The following is a 7,579-nucleotide window of genomic DNA, read 5'->3' on the forward strand; positions in this document are numbered from 1 at the left end:
GCAATTATTGTTTGGATCTCAGAGGAGAGAGCTCTCTATTTGGACATTTACCCCAAGGCAAAGGAGTCCAAGTGCACCATTAGGCGAATCTTTACGGTGCTATATAGGATAAGCATCTCCTTTGCACAAATGAAGTCACTCACATACTCAATGTGCAATCGCAATCACAATAAATACTGTCCAAAGGTTCATACCCCACCCCTTAAGTACCATATAGTGTATGAGCCAGACCCCTCACATGGGGAGGGGGTACCACGGGAGGTGGCGCAAAGCTGCACTTTAGGTATTTGACATCACAAAAATGTGTGAGAGCAATTCAACCGGCCTCGGAAGCGTAACGAATATGATATATAATATATAATACTAATTCCTCTGAGTGTATTCACAAATGACCATACGGGTATGCTCCCAAGGAAAGACCTATATTTTGTGGACCACGCCGTTCCGAAACACCCCCTGAATTTGACCAAAAACAGAGCGTCAAGTAAAAAAGCCAAGTAAGACCCATGACTTTGACCGCTTGCAGCTCTGATACCCCCTCTTAACGGTTCGCCGCCATCAGCTTCCAAAGACCCACAATTTCCTAATTTCTGAGGAGCATAACCATCAAAAAAAAAAAGATTAATAAAACCTCATCTGTTTCTAGATATGCTGTTAATTAAAGTAATCTACACGTATCATTACTGATTGGTTATGAAAAGTTCATTCTGATCTTTTCTAAAGAGTAATGACCGTAAGATTGTTAAGATGTTGTCAATTAAACCACCAAGGGTACCAGTAGTGAACATAAACTGACGAGGAGTGGCTGTGGTATACATGTGCTCTTACATTCCTATCACACTTCAACATTATGGGTTTTGTGACTTTCAAACATCTTGTGTTTATTTCAGGTAAGTAATAAAGATTTTAAAATGGTCTTACCTTATTGTAAACACTTTTATGCCGCTGATTATCAGCTATCCTGGTACTGCAAAAGTCGGCAAGGGATGGACCTGTGTCAATTGGGTTCCAAGTCAATTGGGTACATATTTGAGAGTTTTAGTAAACCGATATGAATACAATACCTCTTAAAGGAGGATTTCGTGATCCTAGCATCCTCTTTTTATGACATTTTTCAGTACATATCTACGAAAAAAGCTTATTCCCAAAATTTCAGTTGATTCCGATTTTGCGTTTGCGAGTTATGCATGATTATGTTTATTACACTGCTCCATAGACAATGCGTTGTAATTTCGTTCTGGTGCACCAGAACGAAATTCAAATTTCACGATATCTTTGCAAAACGAATTAATCTGCAAGAAATATTTTGTACATAAACATTATGTAGCCAGAGGTTTCCAGTGATATACAAATCTCACCTTTTTTTGAGAAAAGTGGGGGGATGAGGCTGTGGATCACGAAATGCCCCTTTAATTAACCCTATTCTATTACCCCCACAAAAGTGGTATATTTGAGTGGTGTGGAGGTATCATATTAACTACTGCGTTGCAGTGTTATTGGTTGGGTAAAAACCAATAAGTGGCATACCATTGACAAGCTTGGACTTTAAGCTTTTAGAAAAACAAGTTTACTATTTAATTATGTAAATTTTATGCAAATTAGCTCATGAATAATTAATGAGCTCATAGGCAAATATGATCAAAAAATTATTTTCATTTACAATTTTGAAGTGTATGAGTACATCAATGTGGCATTTTTATGCAGTTTTAAATACACTGCCGTGTTTCTACATATAATAAAAAGAAATCTGAGTTACTTTGGACCATATTTAAAAAGTTTATGGACATTTGTGGGCTATTTTTAGGGCAACATTTGGCCTAAAAATGGTCAAAATATGCAGGTTTCCAACATTTTAAACCATTTTTTGATGTGTTAATGGTAGTTATATTAGGAAAAAAGGTGTTTTGTTGATAGAGAAGTGATAAATGATCAAAACTGTTCCAAAGATAAGACCTTATTTGTGTAAATAAAAATTTTTACATGCATATTAAGCCATTTCGTGCCATATGGCACGACATTGATAGGGGTAATAGAATAGGGTGAAAGACGAGGTTACATCAATGTTGTAACTTTTCCCTAAGAATAAGATTTTTATTTCTTTTCTATAAAATGTTATTTTTCATTTTCAGATATATTACCTATTACTTTTGAGCCAAACAATGAGGTAAAACAAAGAAAATAACAAATAAATCGGCTATGTCACCAATGCGCGTCGATCGTGAATGAGGTCGGTTATTTTGATGTCCTATGACTATCTCTACCGCCACGTTCGTAGTGTTATGAGCATTGCGTAAGCGTTCATTGAATAAAACGACGGGACACTAAAAATCTGATAATTTGTCACAAATACACGATCTAAAGCCGTAAATGATCACGGGTATGTTACTTTATTAAGGTACAATACAATGATTTATGAATATTACAATATTGCTTAGATGGAAAGCAACTCAATATTTTATTTAAAAAAATCATGTATATGGTGCATATTGTTAACATATTTTGGCGTACCTATGGTTTGCAATTTGTATCGGGTATCCCCAAAGTGGTTCCATATGAATTTATCTAAGTTACTGTTACCAAATACAAATTTCCTCTTCATGACATATTTATGTACCCTCCACTAGTACTGTCGCCTGTAAATGTAAAGTTCCTAACTTTCGTACCATACTGCAGTTACTATCCGTTTTCCTATACACAATACACAGTGCTCTTACCATTGACGCGTAACCTCTACAAATAGTGTATGATAGAAGTATGGGTGAAAAATGACCGGCCAATATTAAAAGTACTCTTCTGAAATTCTAGAAAATATAGTTTTGTAACATGTCCTAAATTTTTAGCTAATTTAGGTGTTTGGAAATGTTCGCACTTTGGTGTTATAGGAGGGATATTTAAACGCCAGATAACACCAAAAAATATGAAGAAATTATTTCCAAACCCCGTTACGGCCCACAGCCATTATGTTTCTCATGTTCAAGAATGTGGTTAACAGTAATTGTTACCTTGCGTTTGCTTTATAATCGTTCACCCAACTGAAACTATAATACCAGCTCATTGCTAATCACACAGGTAAAACAGACACATGTGTGTGTGAATTTAACCAGAGAAGATCTAATGTTACATAGTTAAGCTGTTTTCAATGAGTGTTATCTTGGTTTAATAGTTTTTAATGGGGTTTAAGTCCTGCAAAGGTCGTGGTGAATTCTACTGTAGACATGACTGCATCATGCTTAGCCAGCATTCCACGCAGTCCTGAGCAAGCTGTTTACTTAGTGACATGATGTAACGTGGCACAAAGCTCATTAAAACCACCGGGCATTTTAGTAGAACCAGGCATAACATAACAGACGCAGTATATTTTCTGACAGACAGAGAAAAACACTTTGGCGCTATTTAATTTGTAAATTTATTCCTAAGCTCAATAAAAATGTGAAATGGTGTTTTGTGCTATTGTTCAACTTTTTTATGCGAAATGTTGATGGTTAGTCCCGGTGGCGTAGCGAAATAGCTTCCTATGAAAATATAGAAAATCCCCCTCATCAGGCCCATTCCCACCTCCCCCCTCCCACCCCCTAAAATAGGACTCACGCTGCGCCACTGGTTAGTACTGACATCCCTGTAGTCCTGAGAAAAAAGTTCAGTTTCGTTTAAAGGCCTATTCTATTCCGTTATTTGCTCATTCGGAGGATCGTAAAAAAATCACAGGTGGAATCATGTGTTTAATTTTCCTAGATTAATTATTTTGACCAAAACTCTACGTCTCAAAATTGGTGATTATTTTCTATGGATGCAATCAACATTTAATGACATTAATTTGTATCATGCTCGATGAAAACAATATTCTAATAAGAAAATAACAAATGTTGGATATTCAAGCATCGTTTCTTCTAAATAAGAATGTCCCGTACTTTGATGAAAATAATACAAGTGTAGTTAAGTATTATTGTTTTATGCATTCACTGTGAGACTGGCGAAGCTGACAAATTCAAGAAACCATTACTAACAAAGAAACGCGAGCATTCAACAATAATGATACGCAATACCGTGGAGAACGATTTATCTGCAATGCTGTTTTGTTAATTATTTGGTAGATAAACGATATTATCTGATATTCCTTGATATTCCCAGCAAACACAGAAATTAGTAGTGAGTTTTTAGCGGGTTCGCCGTCGGACAAGTTTAGAACTGCCAAGCTTTCGTCAGGAGTAGCTCTGACTTCTTCAGGACAAAGTACCGGGTGTCCCAAAAGTAACTTAACATTGTGAACTTGCGTTGGGTTAATAGTGTTGTTACAAAAATTGCACAGTATGTAGATAATTCTTTTAGAAATGTTATGATACCAAACATGCCTATGTGGTCATGACCCTTTGGCATAAAATTAACGGATATCTACCGTACCGTAAAACCCACTTTTATAAACGCAAAATAAGTCTCGTCATTTGAGACGTGATAACACGATATAACGTGTTATCGTTTTAAAATCAGTTTTGTTTAATTTTGCTGTGTTGGTTTGATTGTTTGTTTGTTTTTAATCCGTAATCTTCATTTTCTGTTTTATCTGGATTTTATATGGAAACAGCTTAATATCTTTCTCTGCATGTTTGTTGTTTTTTGTGTTCTTTTATGCTGAAAACTTGAATAGGCCTTTTTGCAATTTTCATTTTTCGACCTCGTGTTACTTAAACATTCATATCTTTTCTCAGGAGTGTCGTAGAGTAGTGATTGAGGTGTCAAAATGTGCAGGACAATCACCCGCATGCGTTTATTTAGCAAACGTACAAAATTAGTCGCTAGATTTTAATAGTGGGTAAATTTCCTAACCATAAAGAAACTTCTTTTTGCGTAGTGTATAAGAAATTCATCTTCACTTCAACTGTTTTAAAGTAAAGTTTAATATTGTCAATATATCCTAATTATAATTTAAAACAGCAGTCACGCTTACGCTAGGCCATGTAATCCATGAATGTTCATACCTAAATGTATAGCGTGTGCACTGCAGTGAGTGAACTAACTCTATTGTTCAGGGAAGCACATCATTCATGTGCGCTTGAACAAATAACATTATTAGCTTGCTTTTGTGGGTTTGATACACACATATGTACAGTCGCACAGGAAGTTCAAGATTTCCTCAATAGTGCTGTTTTTGGTATCAGAATAATTCTAAAAGATCAAGCTATGTGAATAATGTTCTCCATTTTGGTATGAAGTAGAAAATATTTGAGATATGGCAAAATCACAATGTTAAGTTACTTTTGGGACACGCTGTGCCAAAGAATGAGACATGAAGACCGCCCCTTGCCTACTGATGGCTCTGAAAAGAGCCGTTCACTGAAGACTGCCCTTGTCAACCAAAAACAAGCAGATCTCGCCTATCTGTTATTTTTAAAAGGTTTTGGTTGCTCTGAAAAGAGCCGTTCACTGAAGAATGCCCCTTGTCTACAGAAACAATTTTTGGACTCCAACGTAGGTGTTACGTAGAAATAAGCTGATCTTACGACATGACATTTTCAGGATGAAAAAGTCTCATTTTGAAAGTAAAGTTATAATATGGATGTAGTGATCCTTAATCTACCAAAATATATGTTTTTGACCAACTTTAATACTTGGAGAGCACACAAATACAATTAAGTTTAGGCAGCATGTTCAGTCAAAATTTTATTCAAAATCAAAAGAGTGCTGTTTGAATTAGGCAGAGACTCGGTAGCCTGCGGTCACCATTATCTTTTCAATCACTATGCCCTCTATCGGCCTAGATCAGATATTATAATCTTTGTTCCAGCTGTCTTGTTCTTCTTCGTGACGAATGAGCACAATCCACTTTGGAACCGAGACTAGCAATATTTAACACCGTATTAACGTACGTAAAAACGTACGTTAAAACATACAGTCCACGTGCTGCGTATGGAACATCGCAATCTCTCTAATCAATGGATTTAACTGTATATAAACTAGACTATACCATAGTCGAATTTTATTTAAAATATGTTATTATTAGTCATGATGAACCCATTTCTTTGAACTCAAAATTATACTGATGTTTATTAAAATTAAAGTATTCAATAGTAAAATGGTCATAAAGAGTTAAAAATATCAGATGATTAGTGACAATAAAAGTAATTGAATGCAACATTATCTTGCATAATTATAATGGCTCACTTTAATACTGAACAATTCTGATTTTGGCATCTACCAATTTATTGCCGAAAATCCGACTATGGACTTTTAATGTTAAGCAGAACTTTACCCCGGACTTTGCTCTCTAAAAACACACTGTCAAGCATACTTGTTTATCAGTCCATTAACCACAAGTACTAAGCAAATACCACAGATAGTTGTGTACGGTGTAGTTAATGGTAATGGCGCGGGCCCGGAAGATTTAAACCATAGCGAGATATGGGCGACCAATCACAAGGCAGATCCATTTAAAGATGCATTACATCATGCCCAATTTTAGTTAGGCCAGAAATTGGCCTAACTCTCCCTAGAGTCCCGTGTTAAAAATCTTAACCTCAAGGCAAAGTCAGTAGTCCACTTGGGAAGCTAACAAACAGAGGGAGTGCGGTGACTGAAAAGATCAGATACAGATGTGAAAATCTATCAGTTGCACACATCAATATAAATCAGAGTTTTATGCTTAAATGTAATAGCCAGAGTATGCAAAATGGGCAAGTGGACTACGGAGAAGTATATATAAACCGATGGTCCTAAACTCGACGTTCCACGTTATGGCACCCAATACACACATATAGGCACGGTAAATGACGTGCTGGGATGGATACTATGTATTATAGTGATAGCGCCCTCTGTTGGTTTAAAATTCACTTTAGTAGGTATTTTCAAATGTTGACCCTATAGAATATGGAAACTATTATGGAAGTGAGGTATGTTGCTGGCTGGGGTGGCTGCGGGACGTTAAAAAAAGAAATGTGGATATCCAATTAGTTTGCCCCGCAGGGCTACAAAGAAGCGAAATATTGATATCCAACAAGCTTAAACTATAGAGGCCTTGCATGTGACGTATCATCCCGTAAATATGGCGGACTACTCAAATGCATTCAACAAAAGCATGATTGCAATCTACCGTGACAGTTCGTCTCACACACATAACCCTGCACTGCGATCAAATAGGTTGATGACAACATTTGATTGAATGGACTGCACTCCGTCATAACTACGGTAAAGGACACCGCCTCAAATCCTTTGTTTGGAGGCAATCGATAATTTCATGCAGGGCCTTTATAAATTAGCCCCCGAAAGAGGGCAGGGCTTGAAGAATGAGGGAAATTATGGGGTAAAAAGTAAGAGAAAAAAGTAGAGTTAGGGTTAGGGATTAGGGTTAGTGTTAGGGTTAGGGTTAGGGTTAGGGTAGGGTTAGGGTTAGGATTAGGGTTTAGGGTTTAGGGTTGAGGGTTTAGGGTTTAGGGTTTAGGGTTAGGGTTAAGGTTTAGGGTTAGGGTTAGGGATTAGGGTTAGGGTTAGGGATTAGGGTTAGGGTTTAGGGTTAGGGTTTAGGGTTAGGGGGTTTAGGGTTAGGCTTATAAATTAATTATGTTACAAATTTAAAATACGTACTACGTAT

This window comes from Amphiura filiformis, chromosome 13 (assembly GCF_039555335.1).
Source record: "Amphiura filiformis chromosome 13, Afil_fr2py, whole genome shotgun sequence".
Taxonomy (NCBI): Eukaryota; Metazoa; Echinodermata; class Ophiuroidea; order Amphilepidida; family Amphiuridae; genus Amphiura; species Amphiura filiformis.